Raw genomic sequence first — 13620 nt, 5'->3', positions numbered from 1 at the left:
TTGTGGTATAGTGAGTACCTTGGTAACTTACTGTCACACATGATAGTGCATGCAAATTTGTCTTTTGTTCGTTCTGAAAAAAGGGGTGTTTGGGTTTTAAAATGCAATCATGTAAGAAAGGTCCTCTCTGGCTTGCTGTAGTCATGTGACCACTGCCATGAGGCACAGAGCTGGGGAGACTCATCTTGCATTCAGTTCAATAAAGGCATTGGCCAGAATTTTACACTATTCCACTGGTGAGTTTTTAGGCAGAGTGGGGAGCATAAGATTGAAGGGTCAGCATTCCCGCCAGCCCTGACCACATAGCGATTTTACGCTGGGGCGGGTAAGGTCTTGGATGAGAAGCCTACCCTTACCCCAGTTGAGGCCCTTAAGTGGCCAATTATTGGTCGCTTAAGGGCCATTTCCTGCCCAGCCTCAATTTTTAAGCTGGTGGGGGGATTGAACGTCTGTGGCAGAAGCCCAAAAAAGAACAGAGTTAGATTCCAATCAGGAAGTGGGGGGGGCGCCGGGTGGCGCCTCCATCAGAAGAGCCTTCTGACTGGCAGTGCCACCCCCCCATAAAATTATGGTGGCCTTCAGACCTCTCCTCCCCACAGGCCTTTCCCCACAGACCCCAATCGCCCCCTTTGTGCATTCCCTACCCCACTCCCTAGACTTTCCTGCCCTGGGATCCCTTGAATTTACCTGGACCTCTGATGCCCGGATTTAGGCTCTGATGTCCTCCTCTGTCCACTGCAATGCCATTACTGCAGGGACTGGAGGACTGCCGGCCAATCCGACTGGCTGGCAGCTCTCTAAGGCGGGACTTCATCCTGAGTGAGAGGCGGAAGTCCTGTCTACAGCCACTTAACGCTCATTGGAGTGTGCAATGGCTGTGGGGCACTGGGAGTTGGCGGGGATCGACTCTGGATGGCGGGAAGTGAGACCCTGCCATCCGAAAAAGTCAGACCACAGTACTAGAAGCACTGTACTTTTGAGCTCGTAACCTTTAAGCTTGTAACAGACACAGACACAAACACACATATTTAATGACAAAGCTGACCAATGCAACCACTTGATGTTAAGCCCTACTGCAATCCTTGTGGGGGCCAGTTAGACTGGTTGGCTAGATGACGAGTGTGTGATGAATGATGAGTTCAATCCCTGTACTGGCTGCCTTACCCCATGCTTGATGCAGAGTGGTGCCCCTCAAGCTTTTTAACCAAGCATGTGTCTCTCTCTCTCTCTCTCTCTAACAGAGAGAGATGCCCATGGTCATTCATGGATTAAAGCTAATTGCCATAACAATCCTTCATCCAATTGCACAATGCAACTAATCATGCTTATATATGGCATGTTTGCATTTTTATATACTTGGAGAAGAACTTCTACCACCTATCTACCAAAAGGTAGCAATTTTAATCCTAACCTGTATTACTATGATTAACTGTTATATACACGGTACCACTTGCCTCCTTAAGAACGGTGACAGCTTGCTGAAATCTACTCAAAGGACTGTGCTCAATTCAGCTACATTCACAGCACTGTTGTCCATCTGCTCCTTTCATTACTTTTGACCTGTGGCCAACATTTATCCTAAATTACTGACCACCAGCTGCATTAAAAAAAACAGGTGGTCATATTCAAACTTGAGCCAGTCGCGAAGTCTGCATATATTTGAAAATCATATAATAGACTACCTCTCAGACCTCTTGTCAGGGAGACTATAACAACAAATTTACAAAAACACATAACAAAATAAGTTTGAAGGTACTGGTGTCACGTACATTGCATCTGATTTAAAGGTGCAGCTACTTCATAATGTTTGCGGTGGATGTACAGCGAAAGAATCGAGTATATGTGTATCCAATGATAACTCAAAATTGTCAGGACCCAGGCTCACATCTACAATTCTCTACAAAGTGTGTTCCTAATCTTGTGTGTGCATTATCCTTCTGGTGAAGCCCATGAAGAAGAGTATAGCTCCAGCCTCTTGCACAAGTTCATGCACAACTTTTTAATGACAGATTATGAGCAGCTTTGGCACAGGCTTCAGAACAAACCAACTGCCATGCTTTTCACCAAGGAGTGGTATATAAACTAGAGAGACTCAAGAAACTAAAACTCATAAACAATGAAGAAAAACTCATAAGATAACTGAACGATAAAGTGCAGTATAAAGTGTTAACAGAATGTATTTGTGAATCTATGGGGCACATGATGACGTCATACTGACACCAGGCAGTTATGTGCTAGGTACTGTAGGCAGCAGACAGGTAACCCTGAGGGGAGTTGTACCTTCTCTGTAACTCATTATGTAAATACCGTAAATAGTGTAAATAAACTAGTTTTTAATGTAAATACCCTGATATGCCTACAGCACTTCCTTGCTAGAATCCTAGCTTAGTACATTCTACAACATAAAACACTCTGGTGATAGATCCATAGAACTAGAGAAAAGTTACAGCACAGAAAGAGGCCATTCAGCCTACCGTATCCGTGCAAGCTGAAAAAGAAAAAATATTTAAAAAGTAGTTGCCCATTTAAATCCCTCCTTCCAGCACCTGGTCCATAGCCTAACAGGTTACAGAAGTTTAGGTGCAGATCCAGGTGCCTTTTAAATGAGTTGAGGCTTTCTGCTTTTGGTTTTCTACCACCAAATCAGGCAGTGAACCTCTGGGTGAAGAAGTTTTTCCTCATGTCCCCTCTAATCCTTCTACCATTCACCTTAAATTGGTGCCCCCTGGTAATTGACCTCTCTGCTAGGGGAAAAAGGACATCCCTGTCTACTCTATCTAGGCCTCTCATAATCTTGTACAACTCAATCAGGTCACCCCTCAGCCTCCACAGCTCCAAGGAAAACAACTCCAGCCTATCCAATCTTTCCTCATAGCTGATGGTGGTGGTGGTGGCGTTGGAAGATGGGGGTGGGGCGGGCAGTGGCAGGGGAGGGTTAAAAGTGTCTCTGGGCTGCAGAGGGAAAGGTTCCCAGTCCTGGTCATTATCCAGTGACCTTTGTTGGAAATGTCCGTGCATGGACATTAAACGAGGTCTGGGATTTTACGTGCTCACCAGCTTTGGGTGTGTTCGGTGGTGTGAGCAGACAATATGGCGCGATCAGTTTCACAACAGCATGAAGCCCGTTCGCAACTGTCCACTCAGCCTGCCGATGGAGGGCCACGTTTCCCACCATCAGACGTCCGGAACCTCATCGCATTTCGCTATTAGGCCAGCCCGCCGGAATCGTTTCCCCCACCACCCACCCCACCACCCCCCAACCCCACCCACCCCCCCCACTGGATCATCTGCCCAACTGCTGACGTGTTTCACAACAACATTTAAAAGGGGTGCACTTGGCAGGCTGCCCTTTGAGGGGAACTGGGAGGTGACTATAAACTAACGTTGTGCAGTGCTCGCCCGGGTCACCTGCTGGACATTGAGCTTGAGGCACGTTGTTGGTGGGGGGAACAAGGGCAGCCCTGTGGTTGAGGTGACTTTGGGGGGTGGCTAGGGTTGCCCTACAGTTGAATGTAGCACACAAGCATTCAGGGTGGGGGTAGGATGGGTGAGGGAAGCATTAGGGACACCTGATATAAAGTGGCCATTCCCCTGCAACGAGACAGTTCATGCACGGCCACATTTATATGATCGGAGTTGGCTTCTAGCTTATGCCCACTCAAGCAACGCAGAGGCATGAAAGTGCCAAGTGCTCCAGAGCTTTTCACCCCTTGGGCACAGACTGCAAACTAATGAGCTTTTTAGTGGACTGCAGAACAGTTGGACGACTGGGCACATTGTACAATCTCCTTGCTAAAGCTGGTCATGGAGCAGTCACTGGTGAAGGTGCTCATAGCCCCTTTGCAATGTCATCATCCTGGTTTGGACCAGTCTCCTCGAAGTTTCAAGCTAACAGTGCAGCCTTGCACTGCGGGTTAGATGCCTGTGCCTGAGCTGAGAGCACAGCATGCAGCCCAATGGGCAAAGCTGCCGCCAATTGGTCAGGTGGAGTGGGTCGGAGGTGGGTGGGGTTTTGGGCAGCCATGCAGCGCACTAATCTCTGGCCATCCAAGTGGTGGCCAGCACTCTCTGGGATGTGTTAAGGGGCCTTCGCATTTAACCAGCCCAGATTCTTAATATATTCATGCTAACCCACGTGTCTCTCCCTTTCATCCTGCAGGAGAGGTACATTTAGGATCACGGAGCCTGGTGAACTAGCTGTTTGCCCCGTGGTATACACAGAGTAAACACGATGAAGGAGAAGGTGACAGAGGCTCCTGGCTATGCAGAGGGAGGAGCAGCAACCTCAGGAAGAAGAGACAACTGGGCTTCCACACATGACTCCTAAGAGCCACAGTGAGCTACCGCTTGTCAGCGTGTAGCGACACCAAGGTCTATAGGGAATGTCTTTTATTCCTGCAGATGACCAAGAGCCAGCATCTCCAAAGACTGTGCGTATCTAGGGAACTGGCCGGTCACATCTGCCACCTGCTGTAGGATTTGGCATCAAGGGGACATGGAGGGCATCCACTGCCAGTGGCTGTGAAAGTGACCATGGCGCTCAATTTCTATACCAGTGACTCCTTTCAGGGCTCCACAGGTGACCTCCGTGGGATATCACAAGCCTCCGCCCACAAATGCATTTATGAGGTCACAGATACCATCTTCGCGAGGGCCCTCAACTTTGTGCATTTTGCTTGGGACCAGGACTGCCAGGATGCAAGAGTGATTGGATTTGTCAAGGTGTTGGATTTCTCATAGTTGCAGGATGTCATCGACTGCACTCACATGGCACTCAGATCTCCATCACAACACATAGTTAACCAAATCAACCGCAAGGGATTCCATTCGTTGAATGTGCAGCTGGTGTGCAAATACCACACAAACACATCCTGCAGGTCTGCATGTAGTTTCCAGGGAGTGTGCACAATTCCTACATCCTCAGCCAATCCAGGGTCCACAGAAGCTGCAGGGATGGCTCCTCGGGGACAAGGGCTACCCGGAGAGGATGTGGCTGATGACACCCGAGCGGCGGCCTCAGACTGCAGCACAGTGAAGTTTTAACGAGGCTCATGCTGCAACTCACACCTTGGTGGAGCAAATCATCGGGATGCTGAAAATGAGGTTCCAGTGCTGGACCAGTCTGGTGGAGCCCTGCAATATAGTCCACAGAGGGTGTCATGCATTGTCATCGTCTGCTGCACCCTTTACAGCCTGGCGCTGCAATGAGGAGATGAGCTGGCTGAGAATGAGGTGGAGGGGCTGCACGTCTCCTCCGAGTTACCTGGGTGGATGGCCCTGGGCATGGCGACACCTGCTGATCCTCCTCTCTATGGGTTCCCGAGGGCCCCTGGTTGACTCCTTGAGGACAAGGGTTAGCTGGAGTGAGATTGAGCTTCCCAGCAACCCCCTCACATCGCCAATGGAGTTGAGCCCACGCAGCAGTGCAGGAGCGACGTCCCGGTCTAAGGTCTCCATGGCAGCTGCCATCCTACCAGTGTTGACCTTGGTGCATTGGCATGCTGGCACGATCACCTCAGTCTGAAGGCAGACGGACTCCTCCATTGTGCCTTGCAACCTGAGGAGTGCAGCGGACATCCCTTCCTGAAGTTCCTGAGCTTGCCTCTGCAGCTCCAGCAACTGTGACATGACAAAGTCCAGCGGTTCATCATCTGACTCAGACTTAGCAAATATCTGGCCTCCAGTAGTCCCCTGAGGGCCAGGGACCTGGGAAGTCCTTGCCTCCACCTGCTGTGGATCAGACAGTGTGATGTGCTCACCACATTGTTGTCCTGAGGCTATTCTAAAGCTGGGTCCCACAGAGGTGTGTGTCTCTCACTGATGGAGGGTGTGGATGAGCTCTGTGATGGGACTTTAAGGAGGGTGCCTCCAGATTCCTCTTCAGAGGTTTCTTCAGGGCTTGATTGTAGACCCTGGTTCGTGGGCTCTGTCAGCTGTTTCCCAGGTGTGCCAGTGGAAGCAAAGGGTAATATTTGATGCATGGTAGTGGCATGTGAAACAGGACACATCACTCACGGCATGATTGTCTGATGGATGTTGCACTGCTGGATCCTCACTTGGTAGAGCAGCGCCGACCTCACCATCAGCACAGGACCGGTCCAGATCATCACCGGCCAGCTGGATGGCTGTTTTCAAAGTCCGTGAGGACCTTGATCTCTCCACTGGTCTGTGATCACTCCCTCTTGTTGTGTGCCAGCTTGTCCTACATGAATAGAGAAGGAGAGAGTGTAAGCAGGATGCCTGCCAGACCAGGTGATAAGTATGCCTGGCCTGTGAGGTGGTGAGTGGTCCCATGGACAGGACGAGGACAATGAAGGTCCGTGTGAGAGAGTGAATGGTGATGTTCCTTGAACCAGCATTGGTGAGGGCCCTGTGGATGCCTGAGGGGTTTGTGAGTGTGTGAGTTGAAAGTGTGAGCAGAGTGACTTACCGTGGCAGAACAGAAAAGATCATTCATCCTCTTGCAGCATTGGGTTGTTGTCCCTTTTGAAGCACATTGGCACTGACTATAGCTGCCATTGTGTCTCAGGTCAGATTGGTCACACTGCTGCCCATCCTGTGGCCAGAGTGGGGGTAGAGGACATCAAAGCCCGCCTCCACAGCATCCAAAAGGTGTGACAGGTGAATGAGAGATGAATTAGAAAACCACTTTAGAGACTTAATCTCTAATTACATGACCTGTGTATATATGAATATGTTGTGGAATAAGATATTCTTGTAAATAAGAAATGTAAAACAAATGAAAGGGGGAGGAATGTAGTGATTGTGTGTTAAAACCTTTACTACTTCCTTTGGGGGTCACGTAATTGTATTGACGAATGAGTCCTAAATGCGGATAATCTTAAGGGCGGAGCTTTCTAGTTGTGGATCTGATTCAATCATGTAGCTTCCAAATGAGCTCTGTAAATAAAGTTAACTGCTTCGAGTAAGAAACCCAACCAGTACAATAAGCTCATTACAGCATCAAAGGATGGAAAGGTAACTCAGTAAGGAGTTAATACCCTCAGAGGTAAATGGGCAGAGGAAAAATTGACAAGCCTAAGAGGATTTGAGTTGATCTTAAATATAATAAGCCAGAATTTATTATAGCCAATGACAAATGGACCCTGCCATTCATTAGACTTGTCCTTGCTTGTTTAATTTCCAGAGGCTTTTGCATGGCAAGTTGCTGAATGTGTGAGATTGAAATGGTGCAACACCCTTTACAAAGCATCTGGGACCTGTGTATCTCATGAAGCAGATTGAATGATTGTGACATGAACATGAGCAAATCAGGCACAGTGTGAGTGAGAATAGTTAATTCAAATCAGCTTCAGAAAGTAAAATAAAGAGAGGGATTGAAAGATTGGATTCAAAGAGAGAAAAAATGATCGAAAGAAAAAGCAAAACAAAACGTAACTATTAAAAATAAAATCTACGATTAAAAGTTGGGAGACTGAGACTCCACAATTAAACTGAAGTGGATAAGACTTGACTTTCTCTGATGGCTTTACCCCATATCTATGAGGTCTGTACGGGAACTTTATGTTGTTCAGTGCATTTGAATGGTGAGGCAGAAGTGAGATGTCATTTTTACAAATCTAGCGGTGGAGAGCTGCATCTCAGACAGCAACCTTTGGATTTTTTGTGTTTAACTGCGCAACTGCCCCATCCCAGAATCGGCGTGTGAACTGCACATGAATAACAGTGAACATTGTTTGCCTGCTGGATGGTCCCAGCTCTGTTCAGCTGGATACAGCTGCTATGCCCCAGGCACCATTGATGAAAATGATAATCATTGACCAGCAACAGAGATTATACAATGTACTGACAGACCAACTGCCCACAATTGTAGAGAGATTGAGGAGTCCACCTCAAACATGAGTAGGATGCTGGCCATTGTGAAGATGTCTTCTTTCATGGATAAAGAGACCAACTACATGGAACATAAATGGGACAATCAAAGGAGTCCATGAAGACCTTGACCACTGTGGTGCAGACTCTGGATTCCACCTTAAATAGGGTGAACAATATCCGAGACTTTGCCTTGTGTTACAGACAGCGGGAGATAGTGGGATAAGTTTTCCCTTTTTTTCTCCCCACCTCTCAGCTGACCGCAATAAGATTTATTTTTTTAGAAGGAGTGTCTTAACCTCTTTAAGTGTTTTGACATTAGAGAACAGACATGAATCAAAAGAAAGGATAAACATTCATTATCACAACATCCAAAATGGATGCAACCAAACACCCATTTTCCAAACATGTAGACACACATGCACATAAGAAAGGATGAGTTCTAAAGATGTAACATGCACTTAGATTACTAACAAAGTAACAAGTCACTTATTTTTAACCAGTCCTTTAAGGTGGAGGTTGAAAAGCATTGCACGCCTAAGAATTCTCTCTCTTTGCCATTTGAAGACAAATGGAGTTTGGAATTTTCTGGCTTTCTCAGATGAAATTGTGGCTGAGTCCCTGTATATAAGAAATGTAATCTAGCAGTTAAAACAAATTAACCACTTTTCACTGCCCAGGTTGACTGTTTTAGGCAAGGTTTTTTTCTTCTAACTAGGTGTGTTCCCTCTGTGCTGCTAGTCCCAGACTGCCTTGCTGGGTTCCCTTGTTGATTAATAAGATGTTAACTCTCTCTCCAGCAAGTGGCAGTATCTAAGTATTCAATTATCCAAACATGGTTGGAGAAAATGTAATTGAAACACAATAGGGATGATTAATATCCAATTAACATTCCAGTTATGACCATCAACTGCATGGCTTTATTTGAATTCCCACCTTCATGGGGCCAACAGGTCTAGTAGCCATTGTCCTTTCCCTTTAAAGCTCTTCCAATAAAATAGGGAGGGATAGTCAATTTGCACCCAGGAAACCCATTTGCATTTTTAACTTCCCAGACAAATGAAGCCACAAGCAGAAGTCACCTAACTTTCGGGAATCCATTTTGTAAGGGCACAGTGTCCATTATTTCATGTTTCTTTCTTTCCTAAAGTACAGTGTCGACTGCCCAATTATCTTTATGAGCATGACGTGACCATCACACTTGCTGCACTAATCTGCAGCAAAGTGTTCTCCAGCACAGTGCTAGGAGTGAAGTGTGGCTTGGCAATGAGAGAGATGATGGCATAGGAGATGCAGAAGTGGAAACTCTGTTAAATACACTTCCACTTTGCATAGTCGCTGCTGCCCCCCACAACCCTCAGTACCCGATATGCTTATTGCTGTAAACCATGAGCTCTTAGAGAAGGATTCCAAATTAACACATTCTCCAATTGAAAAGACCAACCATGACTGCAGACCAACTGCTCCAGTGAGAAACCCAAGTACCAGCAGGTACTGTGGAAAGTGATGCTTCAGCTGTAAATAAATATCTGGACAACCCATGAAATAATTTTTTTCTCACTTTACTTTTTACTTGGCCAAGTTTTAACATCTGACACTCCGCAGAGTTTTATTTCTTTTTAGCATGCTTGTGGATATGCATATGTTCTTTGTGTGTACGTAGGTAGTTGGGCATTTTATACATTTTAAACCTTTTGTTAATGTTTGCATTTTACCTAAGTGATATGCTACCTCATGCCCAGAAGGCCAAGTCTACTCTGTGCAGGTGCAGGTCCACAAGGAAACCCAGTAAAGCAGGTGGAACTCCCATTGGTTCCAAAACCCAGAGGACATTGGCTAAGAGGGTTTCAACAGTCAGAGTAGGGATCTGAGCAGCCTGCCTCTAGGTCTGCTGAAGTCACAGGGATTGTGCCATTAGAGGCACCAGAAAAAGTTAGAGTTAAAACTTGTAGCTGCCAAATGGTATGCACATGGCTGTCTTACATGTATTTCAGTGCTAATAGTCTTCATAGGATAGAATTATAGAATGGTTACAGCAGAGAAGGAGGCCACTTGGCCAGATAAGTTCACTCCAAGAGCAGTTCAGCTAGTCCCACTCTACTGTCCTTCCCCAAAACCCTACAAATTTCTTATCTTCAGATGCTTATCCAATTCACTTTTGAAAGCCACAATTAAATCTGCCTCCACCACAGTCTTAGTCAGTGTATTCCAGATCACAACCTCTCGCTGCTTAAAAACATTTTACTTCATGTTGCCTTTGGTTCTTTTGCCAATCACATCAATGTTCTTTGGTTCTTGACCCCTCCAGCAATGGGACCAGTTTCTCCCTAATTACTCCAACCAGACCCCACATGATTTGAACACCTCTCTCTAAAAGAGTCACCTGGCTTATGTACTTGTGAGCCACTGACTGTGAAATCCTGTGAGTGTCGCTGGCAGAGCCTCAGAAGGATCCAGGACAAAAAAAAGACCATAAGACATAGGAGCAGAAATTAGGCCATTCGGCCCATCGAGTCTGCTCCACCATTCAATCATGGCTGATAAGTTTCTCAACCCCATTCTCCCGCCTTCTCCCCGTAACCTTTGATCCCCTTGCCAATCAAGAACCTATCTATCTCGGTCTTAAATACACTCAGTGACCTGGCCTCCACAGCCTTCTGTGGCAATGAATTCCATAGATTCACCACTCTCTGGTTAAAGACGTTTCTCCTCATCTCTGTTCTAAAAGGTCTTCCCTTTACTCTGAGGCTGTGTCCTTGGGTCCTAGTCTCTCCTACTAATGGAAACATCTTCCCAAGTCCACTCTATCCAGGCCTTTCAGTATTTTGTAAGTTTCAGTCAGATCCCCCCCCTCATCCTTCTAAACTCCATCGAGTATAGACCCAGAGTCCTCAAACGTTCCTCGTATGTTAAGCCTTTCGTTCCTGGGATTATTCTCGTGAACCTCCTCTGGACCCTCTCCAGGGCTAGAACATCCTTCCTGAGATACGGGGCCCAAAATTGCTCACAATATTCTAACTGTGGTCTGACCAGAGCCTTATAAAGCTTCAACAGCACATCCCTGCTTTTATATTCTAGTCCTCTCGAAATAAATGCCAACATTGCATTTGCCTTCCCAACTACCGACTCAACCTCTAAGTTAACCTTAAGAGAATCCTGGACTAGGACTCCCAAGTCCCTTTGCACTCCAGATTTCTGAATTCTCTCCCCATTTAGAAAATAGTCTATGCCTCTATTCTTCATACCAAAGTGCATTACCTCACACTTCCCCACGTTGTATTCCATCTGCCACTTCTTTGCTCATTCGCCTAATCTATCCAAATCCTTCTGCAACTTCCCCGCCTCCTCAATACTACCGGTCCCTCCACTTATCTTTGTATCATCTGCAAACTTAGCCAGGATGCTCTCAGTTCCTTCATCTAGATCATTAATGTATAAAGTGAAAAGCTGTGGTCCCAACACTGACCCCTGCAGAACTCCACTAGTCACCGGCCACCATCCTGAGAACGACCCCCTTATCCCCACTCTCTGCCTCCTGCCAGACAGCCAATCTTCTATCCATGCCAGTACCTTGCCTCTAACACCATGGGCGCTTATCTTACTGAGCAGCCTCCTGTGCGACACCTTGTCAAAAGCCTTATGGAAGTCCAAGTAGATAACTTCCATTGGTTCTCCTTTGTCTAACCTACTCGTTACCTCCTCAAAGAATTCTAACAGATTTGTCAGACATGATCTCCCCTTGATGAAACCATGCTGACTTTGCCCGATTTTAACCATGCACTTCCAAGTATTCTGAAATCTCATCCTTAATAATGGACTCTAAAAGCTTACCAACGACCGAGGTCAAGCTAATCGGCCTGTAATTTCCCATCTTTTACCTCACTCTCTTCTTAAACAGGGGGGTTACATTAGTGATTTTCCAGTACTCTGGGACCCTCCCTGACTCCAGTGATTCCTGAAAGATCACCACTAACGCCTCCACTATCTCTTCAGCTATCTCCTTCAGAACTCTGGGGTGTAATCCATCTGGTCCAGGTGATTTATCCACCTTCAGGCCTTTCAGTTTTCCTAGCACTTTCTCCTTGGTAATGGCCACCATACTCACCACTGCCCGCCGACTCTCTTGAACTTTGGGGATGTCATTCGTGTCTTCCGCTGTGGAGACTGATGCAAAGTACCTATTCAGTTCCTCCGCTATTTCTTTGTTCACCACTACTACTTCTCCAGTATCATTTTCCAGTGGCCCAATGTCCACTTTTGCCTCTCTCTTATCCTTTATATATCTAAAAGAACTCTTGCAATCTTGTTTTATATTATTGGCTAGTTTACCCTCATATTTAATCTTCTCCCTCCTTATTTCTTTTTTAGTTGTCCTCTGTTGGTCTTTGTAGGCTTCCCAATCCCCTGGTTTCCCACTGCTCTTAACCGCATTGTATGCTTTCTCTTTAGCTTTTATGCTGTTCCTGACTTCCCTTGTCAGCCATGGTTGCCTCGTCCTCCCTTTAGTATGCTTCTTCTTCCTAGGGATGAATTTTTGCTGTGTCTCCCAAATTACTCCCAGAAACTCCTACCATTGCTGTTCCACTGTCTTTCCTGCTAAGCTCATCTCCTAGTCAATTCTGGCCAGCTCCTCCCTCATGCCTCTGTAGTTGCCTTTATTCAACTGTAATACCGTTACATCTGATTCCAGCTTTTTCTTCTCAAATTGCAGGGTAAATTCCATCATATTATGGTCACTTCCTTCTAAGGGTTCCTGCACCTTAAGCTCCCTTATCAAATCTGCCTCATTACACATCACCAAATCTAGAATTGCCTGTTCCCTAGTGGGCTCCACCACAAGCTACTCCAAAAAGCCTTCTCGTAGACATTCCACAAATTCCTTTTCTTGGGATCCACTACCAACCTGATTTTCCCCGTTTACCTGCATATTGAAATCCCCCATGATCACTGTAACCTTACCTTTCTTACAGACCTTTTCTATCTCCTGGTATATCTTGTGCCCCACATCCTGACTACTGTTCGGAGGCCTGTACATAACTCCCATTATGGTTTTTTTTACCTTGGCGGTTCCTCAACTCTATGACCGTACATCATTTCTTGCTATTGATTTAATTTCATTTCTTACTAACAAAGCGACCCCACCCCCTCTGCCAACCTGCCTATCTTTTCGATAGGATGCATATCCTTGGATATTTAGCTCCCAGTCCTGATCCCCTTGCAGCCATGTCTCTGTGATGCCCACCACATCGTACCTGCCAATTTCAATCTGTGCCACAAGCTCCTTTACCTTATTTGTTATACTGCGTGCATTCAGATACAACACCTTCAGTCCTGTATTTCCTGTCACCTTTCTCATTGTCGTCCCTTTATCTGATGTGCTTGAAGTTAGATTCTAGCTCTTTCCAAACACTCTGTCCTATTTTGTGTTCTGGACACTTCAATAGCCTCTCCTGGGCTCTCCTTTCTTTTCAGTTTTTTCATAATTTTCCATGAAGTTGAATCCACCCCCACCCACCCAACCCCCCCCCCCCCCCTCCCCCCACCGCCCCACCACCCCATACGCTAACCTGCTGCTTTGTTTCTCATTAGTCATACTTCTTGGTTCTTGGAGTTTTACCCTTCCCTTCCCCCCCACCCCCCACCCCTCTCCCCCTCCCACTTTCTAGTTTAAAGTCCTGTTGACCACCCTATTTACTCTTTTCGCTGGAACATTGGTCCCAGATCGGTTCAGATGGAGACCGTCCCAATGGTACAGATCCCTCCTGTTCTAATACTGATGCCAGTGCC

The sequence above is a fragment of the Carcharodon carcharias genome, chromosome 5, assembly GCF_017639515.1.
Source record: "Carcharodon carcharias isolate sCarCar2 chromosome 5, sCarCar2.pri, whole genome shotgun sequence".
In the NCBI taxonomy this organism is placed as follows: Eukaryota; Metazoa; Chordata; class Chondrichthyes; order Lamniformes; family Lamnidae; genus Carcharodon; species Carcharodon carcharias.
Note: the sequence above shows the minus strand (reverse complement) of the source record.